The following is a 15,660-nucleotide window of genomic DNA, read 5'->3' as shown; positions in this document are numbered from 1 at the left end:
TCTGACTGAAAAATAAATATATAAATAAAATAGCCAGATTCAAGCATTTACATGCATGCATTTTTTTTTCTGATATTCTGATAATTTCAGGTCTGCACCAACCATTTCATTTTGACTTAAATTTAATTCAGATCAAGCTCATCAATGCAATTATAAACTATTTATTTGAGTGCATGTAAACATAGATTGTCATTGCATCTCTTTTTTTTTACTTACTCTTTTTAACAGAAGTCCTTAAATACAAAATATCTGTATACGAGAGCTGGCCTCTGTTAAAATGCAATTAAAACCTCATTTGTATTTCCTAAATCCCAGTTTTAGCATTTTATAGTGCTAATAATTTTTTTTCCCCCCAGTAGACTGCATTTTTAAAATACACCAACATTCAATAAATAATTACATTTATTAATATAAATAACTGGTAACACTTTAGAATGGGGAACACTAACTCATTTTAATTATGAATTTTACCTCAATAAACGGCTGATATGCTGCTTATTAATGGTTAATAAAGTAGTTGTTAAGTTTAGGTATGGGGTCGAATTAAAGGATCTAGAAGAAAGTCATGCTGAATAAGGCACTGATATGTGCTCTATAAGTACTTATAAGCAGCCAATACTCTAGTAATATGCATACTAATAAGCGAGAATAGGTCCTTAAAATAAAGTGTTACCGAACAGTCACAAAAAAAAAAAAAACACTTAATCATCTAAGTAAATCAATAGAAACCGCTGATCAGAGATCATTAATGATCAGGATTGTTAGCTCAGCTGTCTATGGTTGCCAAGCAACAGAGCGCACTGACACAAAATTCAACTGATCACCGATGTGTGTATATTGCCTATTTTATAACAGCATTGTATGTGCCCTGTGCAATCAAATTTACAGCTCAAATATATATATTTTCCATCATCAAAGCACAGTGAGGTGCTGTAGGCCAGATGGAATTAAGGGGAAATCAGGATTAAAAATGTTTTTTAATTACAGAAAATTGATATTCTCTATACTGTTCCTGAGAACTGAGTTTCACACAGAGCAATGTCACCTTCACCTGCTTGTGATGTTATTTCAGAAGGGAAATATTGGGGGTGGCTCATGTTCATTCCACTTCAAACATTTTCAGATGCCTTCATTGATGACAATATTCCATAGTAAGTGAATGAAGGTCTTGACAAAAAGGCAGAAAACGGCTGCTTACCCCCAAGCTCAGTTGTAGTGTTTGCACTACTGAACTTCATTATTTCTTCAGTATTTTTCATGCCTTGCAGGATAAAGTCATGACAGTCATTTCAGGGCTGGTGTAGACTGTTGTGTTGGCACATCTCTTCATTGAGTTTTGTCATGAATCGCATTAGTGCAGTGGGAAGATAAAGCAATGTAATGGTGCATAAAGCGATACAGATACGTTCATTAACCCGAGGGTCAGTCCTGAAACGAGAACAGCACGTTATCTAATGATGGTATTGTTCTACTTGAAGGCCGGGGCTGTCATTTGTTGTTTAGCATTATTCATTGGAGCATTTTTTTTGTTTTGTTTTTTTCTTTTTCTTTTCAGGCAATTTCCTTCCATCGCAGGGGCTGATTCATAGAAACGTGAGCGTTGTTCATGTTTGTGTTCAATGTTGTAATTACCTCATTATTATTCATTTATAATCTGAATATTATAGTTCTGTTATAAAATGTTTTAACCTTTGTGAAGGTATCTTAGTCATCATTATTATGGAGCCTAACTGGAACAGCTCTAGCATTAGATTTATGCCTAGTTATCTAAAAATGCCAAGGTAGGCAACTCATTAGGTTTTGGAATAAAGCTAAAGTTCTCCAGTGAGGAAGAGCCCTGAGGAACCAAGAAGTTTTAGTAGTATCCAGCTATTGAGTTAGCGTAGTGGCAGGATAGCTTATCTGATTAGAGGGTGTTTGCCTGACCTCTGCCTTTCTAATGTATTCCACACTGAGATGTCTTTGATTGAGAGCATGTGTTCGCATAATATAGGGCAGAGCTGTGTGCCACACACACACAAACACACACACACTGACCCTCTCCCCAGCTGCTTGAGTTTCATTTGCCATGGCAACCCTTTGATTGACTGAAGATTGATTTGATGGATAGGAACAATTATGGCAGGTCACTAACAGAATCAGGCCTTTTGATTGGATTATTGACTGCTTTATTAATGCCCTTAACTGGAGATTACACCCCGCATGCCACTGTATGCATACATGAAAAGGTTCTCCAGAGCAATGAATGAAATTGTCTCCCTATTTGTTTTTTTCCTTCTACTTTGTCTGCCTTTAACTGTATGCACTACTAATTCAATTTTAAAGAAATTAATACTTTATTATTTCAACAAAGATGCATTTAAATGATCAAAAGTGACAGTAAAAGCATTTAAAAATAAAAATAAAAATACAAAGCTGCACAACTGTTTTCAACATTGATAATAATCATTTATTGAGCAGGTAATCAAGTTAAGTCATCACCTTTTTTTAGCGCTAAATACAATACAGATTGTCAAAGTAGCTTCACAGTGTTAAATAGGAAAATAAAAAGTGCTGATAAATCAAGAGGACAATAGAAAACAGTCAGTTTATCAGATAAAATCAGTTCTTTGTTGTTTTGGTGATTTTATGGTCCAACTCAGTTCAGTTTTCTATCTGTGTAGTCAAGTCAACAATAATGTTGCCAACTAAGCAAGCCAAAGGCAACAATGGCAAGGAACGAAAACTCCAACGGTGACAGGAATGGAGAAAAAAAAAAAAAAAAAAAACTTGGGAGAAACCAGGCTCAGTTGGGGGGCCAGTTTTCATCTGGCCAAATGAAACCAGCTTGGCGTGGTTTGATCCCAGGCTGCAATGCACATCAAATTGAGCAGAGGACTTGGTTTTCATGGTCTTGAGTCAATGGCCAATGAGGTCTTCAAAGGGGATCTGTCTCTAGGGTTTATCTAGTTGACACAGTCTCCACTGACAATCAGGGCTGTAGAGGTCATCTCAAGGTGCTGATCCACCATCTGGACTGGATACGGACTGGGTCTAGGTGGCTATGGTAACCTTGGAATAAAAATAAAATTATTTTTAGACTAATATTAGAATAGATGCCATTCTTCTTATGATGTAACAAGTACATTGTGTGTTATGGGAATTGTTCCCGGTTCCGGGACCTAATTAATGCAGACTAACAATGTGTATGCTAGGTTAAAGAGATGGGTCTTTAATTTAGGTTTAACTGAGAGAGTGTGTCTGCCTCCCGAACAATACTTGGTAGATTTTTCCAGAGTATGGGCACTAAATAGGAAAAGGATCTGCGACCCACAGTCGATTTTTATATGATCAAAATTGAGGTATTATCAGGTGCCCAGAGTTTTCAGATTGCAGTTGACGTGAAGGATTATAATGCGATAAGAGCTTGCTTAATTACTGCGGAGCTATACCATTCAGGGCTTTATAAGTAATTAGCAAGATTTTAATATCCATACTGTGTTTTATAGTGTGCCAGTGCAGTGTTGACAGAACCAAGCTAATATAGTCATAGTTTCCGGGTTCTAGTAAGAATTCTAGCTGCTGGATTTTGGACCAGCTGGAGCTTGTTTATTAAATGTGCAGAGCAACCACCCAATAAAGCATATAAATAATCTAACCTTGAGGTCATAAGCGCATGAATTAACATTTCTTTATTTGACATTGAGAGCACAGGTCATAATTTTGATGGAAAATAGCAGTTTTGCAAATGCTAGAAACATGATTTTGAAAGGAAAGGTTGCTATCACATAGTACACCTAGGATACTAAATGATGACAAAGAATTGACTGCACAGCCATAAAATGTTAGACAGTGTTCTAGATTACATGCAGCGGATTTTGGTCCAATAATTAACATAATTTAGCTATTTCTGCTACGAATTGATGATGGTCAAAAAAATATTATTTGAACCATGTCAAACCAATTTTCAACTAAAGACAACATAATTTTCTAGTCTATTCAAAAGAATGTTGTAGTCGATAGTGTCATACGCAGCGCTAACATCCAATATTACTAATAGAAAGATACAACCACGGTCAGATGATAAGAGCAGGTAATTTGTTACTCTGATGAGAGCTATCTCTGTACTATGATACACCTAAATCCTGATTGGAAATCTTCACAGATAAAATTTTTCTCAAAGAAAGGGAAAAGTTGTGAGGAGGCTACCTTTTCTAGTATCAAGGGAGATTTGAGATCAGTTTTTAATTAACTAATTCTCCAGGATCAAGTTGTGGTTTTTTAATGTTTTTAATGTTTTTGGAACATATCCTAATAAGAACGATGAATTAATGATATTCAGAAGAGGTTCTAAGACTTCTGGAAGTATAGAATCAAACATGCATGTTGTTGGTATAGATGGTTTAACAAGTTTATACAATTCTGTCCTATAGCTGTGGTGCACTGTCTGATACAATACTGTAGCTGATGGCTGAATGGTTTTAATTTTATCTCGATGTTTGTAGTAAAGTAGTTACCCGGTGACTTGTTGGTCTAGGGTATATGATTCTCGCTTCGGGTGCAAGAGGTCCCAGGTTCTGAAGATCTAAAGGTTCCTTGTTCGATTCAGGGTCTCAGCAGAGTGTAGCCCAGAATGATTTATTGGGGAAGTTGCAGCCTAATGGTTAGAGATTTGGACTTGTAATCCAAAGCCTGTGAGTTTGAGTCTTGGGCCAGCAGAAATTGTAGGTGGGGGGAGTGAATGTACAGTGCTCTTGGCTGTATATCACGTCATACTTTCACATAAAGACATTACTGCTGTGCTGTTGGTAAATGTCTCTGCCTGCTGATGTTTTATGTTTTGTTAAATTAGCCACTGTATGGAATAAATACCTTGGGTTGTGTTTGTTTTCTTCTAAAAGAGTAGCTGATCTAGCTGTTTTTAAGGCTTTTCTTTATATAGAAGTACTTTCTCTCCATGCAATATGAAATGCCTGTAGTTTTTTTTTTTTCCAGCTGTGCTCCATTTCTGTGCTTCCTCTTTTTAGGGTATGCGTGTACTTATTATACCATGGTGTCGGACTGTTTTCCTTAACCTGTTAACGTGCACCTGGACGCCAGCGTACTGAACTGCCTTTGTTTGCACGAGTCAATGTTTACAAATAGATTAAATGAAATGGGACAAAATTAATCTTGACAAACTTTTTATCATTATAGAGATCTAAGCCTCGAGCATCGACAACAGATCACTGTTTTTCAATGGAAAAATGCTTCATTTGTGCAAGCAGTACACATCAAAACATGAAGAAGAAAAATGCATTACATACCAGATTCGTCGTAATAATGAGTCATAAACACATCCACAGCTGTAAATTACGGTTTAGTTAGAAAGGTATGGGTCCACTGAACGTCATCTTATAGAGCACGTTTAGTCCAACGAAGCAATGACGTTGTAATATGGATGATAATTCCTTTGTTTATGTTTCAGTTCTTCAGGGACAGTATTGTTTGTGTCCGGTATGGTATAACTCACACTCAGAAAACTGCGTCATTGTAGCAACAAACAGCATGGTTTTGTAGCGTACAGTGTCACAAACAGAATGAGACGATCCACTAAAAAAAAGATGGGAAAAAGGGGGAAGATTGTTTATTTGAATTCTCTCTGAATGATCATGTGACACTGAAGACTGGAGTAATGATGCGGTCAAAGGAATAAATTATGTTTTAAATCACATATATATATATATATATATATATATATATATATATATATATATATATATATATATATATATATATAAAATATAAAGACCAATTTTAAATTGTCATAATATTTCACAATATTTATGGTACAGAAATTTGATAAAAAATAAATGGCCCACTCAAATTTCATTTTAGTGCTTTCAAATATGTCAGATTAAATTAAATTATATTTTCTATACCCATAGATGTATTATATACACATGTATATAAATAAAAATATAGTTATTTATATTAAATGTATTTACAGAAGTATACTATGCCGCCATATATCAAACTTTAATATGATTAGGTTTGATCGGTGTGTTATGATAGTCAGTCAGTCTGAAACACTGTGTGTGTGAATGTAAGCTTTGGCAGAAAAAAATCTACCTCATTTTGGTAATCTCCTCAGGGCAATAGACTACCTGTCCCCCCACACCGTGGAGAGATATTGCTTCCCCAAGGCTTTAATGACTCTTCCATTATTTTCCTCTCTAGTCTAGTAATGACCCCTTATTATGCTGTTTGGACACAAACTGGAGTGACAGCACTGCAATTAAGAGTCACAAAGGACTTAGAATAACCCCACATACTGCACAAGCATCACAAACCACAGACTCTCACGTCCTTCCTCCAGAATCTTGTTATGTGATCAGAATTATGGAATTGTATTTTAGCTGGAATTGTAAGGCTCATGTGAAGTGTGTTTCACAGACCCAGATTCAGAATGTCAGATATTCAGTTTTCATAGCGTTCCTGGACTGAAGATCATTTGTCTGTTGATATACTGTAGACATTATGTTCAGCCCTATGTTTTTAAGCTGTAATATTTGCTGTCGAAACATGCTACATTGGTCAGTGCAATAACAATTGTGAAAAAGAGCTACAAATTGCATGCTTTTAAAAAGAGTACTTGGAATATTATGTTAATGATATTATTTAAACAAATAATACTTTGAAAATATAAACTGATTGTGCTGTTTTCACACTTGATTGCATGTTATTTCCAGTTCCAATATAAATTAACCCTCATGTTGTTTTCCTGACTTTGCTCACAGAGAATATATAGCTTATTCCTAGCATTGATATTTTTGTACTTTTTTTTTTTTTACCACCTTGAAATTCTTATTATGTTATATTTTAACCAAATATTAGATTCAATATTTTTGTAAACTAGATCTTTTCAATTGGCATAGGTTTTTAAAGCAGATTGATAATTAAAAGGCTCAATGATCTAAGCCTTTTGACTTTTAGGCATATCATCAATCAGCTCCAAACAGGGGGAAAAAAGACACAAAACCTGTGCTAACTGAAAGAAAGCAAGTTGACAATGAGGCCTACAACCAGTCAGTTCCAAAAATAAATGCAAAAAGATATTTTGAAGCACCAAACAACACCGAGCCTCATTGGCTTTCATTGTACTGTATGAACAAAAAAAATAGCTTAGCCTAACCAGTGAGACTTCCTGTGTCTATTTACTTTGCTGGTAAATAGCATTGTTAGGATAGGCTAATACAAAACCCGCTCTAACCAGTCTAGACCAACATTCCTACAGTTGCCAATGCCCTAATGAGCAGTACAAATTCCCCTTTTACTTTTATGCAAGTGGTCCATCTCCTCTTTCTTATACAGTCTCTAGCTTGCACGCTGATCACACTTTCTCAGCTGGAGCTCTGAGATGTGCTATCCTCAGTTCAACAGGCTCTTGCTGTAGGTAGGAGGACACAATATGTCTCTGTATAGAGAGAAACAGTGAGAGATAAAGCACGTTTAATTTACAGCCAAACAAACCTGTTAGTCGGAGCTACGTGCTGAAAGGACAACTCCCGCAGTGTACAGATGCTGTATCAACTCATGATTTGTTCAGTGCACAGTCCTGGGTTTGACCTTTCTCTTCAATCAATATTAATAATTGTACTGTAAGAGTTGCCTCCAAACAAACTGCTTTAAAAGAGCATCTTTAAGTGCTTGAAATGTATCTCTTGGTTTGTGACACATTTTTTTATTCGTTTTTCAAATGTACCGTAGGTGTGTGCGGGAGTGGATACATTGAGTTCACCCTTGCACCCGAGTTCCATTGTAGCCTCATTTTATGTAATATTTTAAGTACAAGAGAAGTTCCATATTCCATATGTGGCATATAAGGTTGAAAATCTGTCTAAGAGTGTTTATTGCCTTCTGTTACAGGTTTCAGAAAGTAAAGGTTTTCCAGCGATTACTCAGTCTGGGTCAGCAAACACATCTCCTCTGCTTCAAAGAGCTTCCAGGACACATTCTGGTGAGTCATTTATTTTTTTCTGAAGGCCTTTTTTCCATAGATTGTTTCGATTATATCTAGTGTACCATCATTTTGTGCGCAGATCAAGCGTTATGAGGTTCAAATACTTAAACTTTTTGAAGCACAGCCAAGGATTACTGGACAATTTACATGATTATGTCAGCAAATTATAAGCTTATTGAAGCAAATTTCATTGTTAATGGTTTGTAGTTAGATTTAAATAAATAACCTTAAATCTTAAAATAAAGTGTGACCCAAAAAAAAAAAAAAAAATCCAGCCAGAATTTTTTTTCTAGATATATATTTTTGTCATAGTGACAAGTGGATTGTTTAGCTGTTTACATTGCATAATACAGATAATCAGAGCAGCACTGTCATTGTGTCAGTCACAGAATTGCAAGATGATTCAGTCTCTCTCCTTCTGAAAAATGGCACCTGTGAATAAGTAGAGTGCACTGTGCTTATTACCAACATTGTTTTCTGTTTTGGTGACCTACTGTGAGGAATCCTTCCAACCCAGGCTTATGAAAAATATTCCAGTGTCTGTATTTTTGCAGGAATTCTATTGTTTTGCTTCTTGCTTGTAAAATATCAGTTTAAATGTGAACTGTCCAGTAAGTAATGGTAAAAAACAGATAAACATGACTGTGCCAACATTTTATTATGTATGCACATATCATAGCATTGCAAGTGCAATGCTGTACCAGGTGTGCTTTTGAGCAAGCTTACTGGATTTGAAAAGGCACACATACGAAGCTGGCATTACTTTACAAATCATAAAATGCATTACTTTACAAATCATGCACTATGATAAAAGTGTTGTGAGGTGATAGCACAGAACGTGTGGATGACAATATGCCTTTATTTATCATTAATCTGCCCCTGTAATCAAAATTTGTGTGATAAGGAACAAACGTTGTTGCTGTTTAACTACCACTAGTGTTCATTTCAGCTTGAAATTTCTTCGGATTGTTAAAGTTTTTTAGAAGATATGCAAGTCACGGTGGATCTTTTCTTCGGTTCACATTTTGGTTTTTATAATTAAAATTTGTAGTTCCTACAAGTTATTGGTTAGTGATTTAGTGCAAATTTTGTACGACAATGTTAAGGCATATCTTTTTCACTTTCTGCGATCTTTCAGAGCAATCGGCAAGCCTTTCCCCCTGTCTAAACTCTAATATGTTTACTCTTTTTGTAGTCTATGTTAAAGTTTTTGTGTCCACACATCTTACTTAGCAGCACAGCATGATTTGATCTGTGATGCTCTTCACGGGGAGGTCAAAGGTTTCACGTGATGTTTACGTTGACAGATGGATTGAAGCTCTGACATGACTCATGCAAAAAGGGCCTTAACACCTACAAATGATGGTGAAATAAATATGCCATGTCAGTTCAGCAAATGTTAAATAAAGCCACAGTTTATTTGCCCAGAATCAAGCTCATCATTGTCCTTCCTTAAGTGGTTGTCAGGGAAACAGATCACTGTAATGCTAAAGCCCTGAACAACTCACTTACATGTTATGTTTTCCCATCTAAAGGGCAGAGATGCGCACTTCTATACTTTTATATCCACAAACAAACAATCCATGCAACTGGACCATTTAAGAGGGTGCATTAGCCAAGTTCATGAAATATTGATTGTTACGCATTATTTAGTTTTATCTCTGATAATAGCTTTTTGGTGCTTTAGAGGATCTGTCAGGTCAAGCCATATCTTCTGGATTGGAGTTCATGTTACATCCGCTTTCAGGAAGAAGTGGATATCAAAATGTTTAGCGCTGATGCATTAGAAGCAACTGACAGTTCATCTGTCGCAAATGTGGTGTTTGATTCACCAGAAGGAACACAGTGATTTTTTTTTTTTGTGCTGGAACACGACTGATGCTGACGGTTTCTAAAGTGTGTGGGCAGGTTGCTAGAGAATTAGCGTGTGTGGAGGTTGTGCAGACCACAACCCACAGGCTGCCCTTGGCTTCGAGGAGGCTGAGAAACAATACAGGCTCCTGAGAGGGGGCAGAGAACCCTGCTGTTACTTGCAGCTTAGACCAGCATGGATTTCCATACTGGTCCAGGTTGGTGTGTGTGGGTTAGAGCTGGTAATGGAAGATCAATCTCTGAGCCATACAAATTTTCTCTGGGAACCAGAAAGACCTCCAGAAATGACATGTTGTTTACGTGTACTGTAAAACATAGCTGGTGAAGCTGGTTTTTCTGATGAAGCTAGAAGTCTTGCTGGTTCCCGGAGGAAAGTAAACAGAGGTTTGCTCTTCCATAGCTGAGGAGACTTGCAGTTATTTTCCATGCAGTATCAACTTTGTCTCAGGTTTAAATCTCATAAATTAAAATAGTCACAACTGAGAAAATATTTACATAATGTAAGCTATCAGATTTTGTTGGTAGCACAACCCAGATCAAATAGGGAATTCTGATATGTTTTAATTTTCCCTAAATGTTCTTCCTCCCTCAAAATATTCTAAGTATATTATTTCTATATTTAATTTAAATGGTTAAATTAAATTTAAGTAATCAGAAAGCATGCTTACTTGAATGAAATCATGAAACTTTAAACAACTTAATTTATTAAAAGTTTAATAAAGTTAAATTTTTAATCACCAATGAAATTTGGGCTGTTGCTTTTAAAAACTACTTGAAAACTTGATATGCAAGGAGGTAAGAACTATGATCTATGCTGTCCTGAGGAAAATGTCTCTGCACATTGCTCAGGTGACTTAGATTTATTTATTTATTTATTACATTTATGTATCAATTTTATTTCAGCTTCAACCCTAAAATTCTAAAATTAAAAATAGACACAACTTAGACAGCTTTAACTTTAAGTGAGAGTATAAACCTTTATAATTAGCATAGCCCAGATAATTTGGTGAAGACTTACTTGGAAGAATTTTTTTATTTTTTTGCCTAGGAGAAGCCACAATGATAGTTAAGAAGCTTAGTAAAAACATTAGCTCACAGGTTCTTATCGTCTGATCCCAGCCGGACTTCATCCTGCTCTGACCTTTCACCTTCATGTTTGCGTCAGCAGACCTTTTTGCTCTACCACAGGAAAGGCCTTCCATTAAATGAACAAAATAAATCTCCTTCAATCTCTGAGCCCTTAAGGTTCAAAACAGGATATGCTCTTTTAGGGTGTTTTATAGCAATTTCTAGTTGTTAAAAGAACTTTTATCCCAGTCTCCCGCTGGTACACGCTGTGTTAATACCTGGTGGTGTTCTCTTTCAACGACGAATTGGATTGCTTAGGCCTTCAGCGGCAAAACTCGGATAAGCGTGGCAGATGCAAGCTATATAGACTGTCCCAGGGCCGTGCTGGTGTGGAGCAGAGCTGTCTCTGACAGAAAGAGAGATTGTACTAGCTAGTTTAGATGAGCCTACTGGAGATCACTTTGTTTTGAAGGGCGGTAAAGAGGAGGGGGACGCACCGTGATTCATGCTCCCTTAATGGAAAGCTCTCAGTGCCCTGGAGTACACACTTCAGTACAACACACTCCCACTTTTCATCCACAGAAAAAAAAAAAAAACTCTTTGTGCCCCCTTTTAGAAAGGTAGAGGAATAGGGAAGAAATGCTGCATTTCCTCACATGCAGGGCTCAAAAACGCCACATGATCTTTTGACACACTGTTAACCCTATACCTTCTGAAAACATATAGTGGCCTACAAGGATTTAGCCAAGGCTTCTGCTGTCATCCTTTATCATAATTTGATTAAATTTTTTCACTGTTGTCCTAAAACGAATCTCTGATCAAATTATAGAAGTTAAAATGCAGTGTCTTATGCAAATGACTTTGTTTGATGAAAAAAGGAAACAGAAGCAATTTATGGGGCTTTCAGCCATGTCTTAGTCCAATGAATGTTCCCTTCTCTTTCACTCACATAACTGAAGAATAAACTCCTTTAAGCATTTGAATGAAAGGTAATCTCTTGAACTTGCTTCTTTGCCGGGGTCTGAGAAACGTTTGGTGAATGCTTCAGATTAACTCAGATCCCTTTAAAGTCAACCATCTTGGGTGATAGTCTTAGTTAAAAGCTGCTTTTACACTTGGCAGTAATATGCGATCACCATGATCCGATCAAGAAGATGGGATTATCAGATGCGTTTACACTTGGCAACATCAACTGACTTTTCTATCTGGATAACCGATCTAACGGATCTGTCTTTCCCAAGCAAGATTTAAATAAGTCTGCAGAGAATAGCCCGGAGCAAAGTCAACCTAAAGAGGTGGGTTTTCTTTTGAAAAGCATTTTCAGTCATGGGACATTTTATAAATCAAAGAGAAGTGTAGGAGTCTCATTGGCGCTCCAAATGGGTGTTCTCCGTCTCTCTTCAGGTAGTTCACAAGAGAGGGGGCAGGGTTTTGCGTGATGTCCACCTGCGAATGCAGACACAAGATCTGATCACAATGCATCCTCAACTACTTCTGGACTAGGACATGTTGATCGGATAGCATTCTGATCACAAGTGCGTTTACACTTGTCTTTTCAATGTGTACTGTATGTGGACAACATCCGGATACAGGTCGCATGTTAATGCCGAGTGTAAACGCAGCCAAAGCTTAGCTAATTAGCTTTGGCAGTCTGGTAGATGCCATGACTAATTATGCAGCTAAAAATCATGGTTCTCCAAGAACATATTAAAAACACTGTACACTGGAGCTTCCAAGATGGCATCCAAAAAAGCTTTCATATGTGGTGTTCTTATAATGCACTGTAAAAAATTTTGCCGTTAAATAACAGTAATTTTCTGGCAGCAGGGGCGCCAGTAAAGAACTGTTAATTTACAGCTCTTAACCATTAATTTACAGCTCTTATTTTTTAACAGTATTTTACCGTAAATTCTACCATGGAAATTAACTCCACTCCCACTGCTTCAAACAGTTCGAGTTTTTAAAACTAGCATTCCTACGATGTTAGTACTATGAACTTATTTCATTTGAGTCCACTGAGAAGGAATATTTCTTAATATAACGATGCAAACACTTAATGTGCAGTAATAAAGGTAACTAAATACATGACTTTTACTCAAATCACTGCAGCTCATTGTCAGCTATAGCACACATGTATGTGCTGAAGTACTTAACACAGAGATCATCACTGTATCAGCGACTCCACATTTACTGTGTTTATATAAAGCAGCAGAAAACCAGAATTTGTGGCTCATCATTGACTGAAGCAAAGGCTCTACTCTCCAGCACAATGGTGAACAACAAAACTACATTAAACTATTTCTCTTGTGCAAACACACATTAATACAGTCAAGTTCAGTATTTACTCTCATTATCAGTGTATGACTTTGCCTAGTTTTTTTTTTGATGGATGTTCACAAATATTTTAGTTAAATTAACTTTTTTTTCATTTGGTAAATCTGACGTTTACATTTTACAGTATATTACTGTTTTTCCTTGACTTAACGGCAACAAACTGTAGAAAAACACTTTTTTTGCTGGCAACCATTAATTTACGGCAAGAAACAGTTGAAAAACAGTTTTTTACTGGCAGCAGGGGCGCCAGTAAATAACTGTTTTTCTACAGTTTGTTTCCTGTAAATTAATTACAGTTTATTACTGTTAAATTATGTTTCATGCTGTTTTTTCTTCATCTTAAATCTTTAACCCTTTAAACCCCACAAGAAAATCCTCAGTTTTAAATGAACACTTATAATGTGTGCACACTACAGAGTGTTAGAGTAACACTGAATCAGTGAAGTTAATGAGATAATTCGGTGATTAATTGATGATTGAGCATTAGTATAAACACCTGCAGAATCACTGAAGGAAAGAGAAACACAAGATCTACAAATGACTTCAGCCACAGGCTTAGACGAAATCAACTGAATAAAAGAATACATCAAATCTCTCAAGATCTGATTAAACAACTACTAAAACAGCTTCACCAGATTCACATTACTAACCAGACTGACTTTATTTCTGTCAGATGTCTACAGAAGAACTTATGGAGAGTTAAATAGGTTTAGGTGTTTTTTTCACTACCATGATGGAGATCAGTGTTTACTTTAGTTGGGCTCTTGAACATGACTTTTCAACAACTAAGTTTTTTTTTAACATGCTTTAACAATGCGTCTTTGGAACTTGTTATAGCAAAACAAAAGTACACAGAAGAAAAAAAATCTGATATTGTTGTTTATATATTGACAAGAACAAACACTATTATTTCTGATCTAATCCCGTGTCTCTTCTCTTATTGAATATTGATATTACAGCATAAGAATGAACACTTCTGAGCCATAAGTTATAAAAGACTGTTAAGAAAATTTCACTCATAATAAAAAAAAAAAACCTTTGCTGAAATTTAGACAGAAACATCAAGAATCAGCGTATGAATCACAACAATGGTGACAATCCACAAAATAAATGAACAGATCAGTTCTGAACATCACAACACATGCTACTAAAACTTAAAACAAATGCAAAATTATAAGCACATAAGAATTCAAGAAAATAAGTGAACAATTCAGGGGCATAATTTATTCATGCCCCAATGCTTGCTGGGAGTCATGGATGAGTTTTATCCTGTGCTGGTACCCAGCATGCATTGCATCATAAACCTTTTGATTGTCACCATTGTTGAGATTAATATGCTGATTGTTGATGTCTCTCTTTCAGTGTTGTGAGGACTGCTGCCCAAACTATTTAAAGCTCAAAATTTCATTAAATCCATATCCAGATAATCACATTACCGTTCAATCTTATAAAATTGAAAAAACAAACAAAAGAAAAGTGTTATTCACTCATATAATTCAACACCAAATTATGAATTGACTATTATAGCAATAAGTCAGTCTAGTAGACCATGCCTGACAGAAACCGTCATAGTCACTTGACCATGAAGATTAATATTGCTGTAACAGATGTATCATAAAGATACAAATATAACAATGAAACAAAAGTTGAAGTACAAAAGTCAAGGGTCAGGAGCCCAACTAAAGCAAACACTGATCTCCACAATGGTGACGTCAGACGAAACAGTAACATTATCATCTAAATCTCTGTAATTCTCAATAAGATTTTTTGATCTCTGATCTCTGATCTGATAGAAATAAAGTCAGTCTGGTTAGTAATGTGTGAAGTTGGTGAAGCTGTTTGTTGATCGTTTAAATCTTCAGTTGATTTCATCTAAGGCTGTGGCTGAAGTCAGTTGTATTTCATGTGTTTGTCTTGTTATGTTTTTTTTCTTCAGTGATTCTACTCATTAACAGCAGCTGTTGATCATTGTCTGAATTCACTCATTAGTGTTCATTCTCTCTGTCAGGTGGACTATATTAGTAAACTCATGTAGGGAATAGTGAATGAGGGTGTAGGGTGTGATTTGAAACACAGCCGCTGAGTGTCGAATTTGAACTTTGTTATTTTACGATATATAGCAGCAGGCTACTTCTCGAAAACGATTAATATTACCCAGAATGCACTGTTTAAATGAAAAACAGTATTTTACTGTCGAAATTTGGCCGTTTTTTTACAGCGATTTTTAACAGTGTGCTAACTGGCTAGTTGCTGTGAAATCCTGCAAAATCCTTCAACATCTGAGCATGAGTGTGTGCGTGTGTGTGTGTTTGTGTTACTGATGTGTAGTTGTGAAAGAGAGTTAGAGTTGCTGTTTGTAAGTGAGAGATGACAGTGTGAGACATGACAGCTCCCTCTTGGTTTTA

At 36.1% G+C, this 15,660-nt stretch overlaps 1 protein-coding gene across 4 annotated transcripts in view; it reads left to right on the top strand.

Annotated features, from left to right (window-relative positions):
- Positions 1–15,660, top strand: part of LOC113061753 (LARGE xylosyl- and glucuronyltransferase 2) — a 113,516-nt gene that overhangs the window by 62,935 nt on the left and 34,921 nt on the right. For all 4 annotated transcript variants that reach the window (XM_026231158.1, XM_026231157.1, XM_026231159.1 and 1 more), the window contains exon 3: positions 7,888–7,978. The gene's annotated coding sequence lies outside the window, so the exon portion shown is untranslated. The remainder of the gene's footprint in view (positions 1–7,887; positions 7,979–15,660) is intronic.

The sequence above is a fragment of the Carassius auratus genome, chromosome 43 (genome assembly GCF_003368295.1).
Source record: "Carassius auratus strain Wakin chromosome 43, ASM336829v1, whole genome shotgun sequence".
NCBI lineage: Eukaryota > Metazoa > Chordata > Actinopteri > Cypriniformes > Cyprinidae > Carassius > Carassius auratus.
Note: the sequence above shows the minus strand (reverse complement) of the source record. Positions and strands in the feature narration are given on the sequence as shown.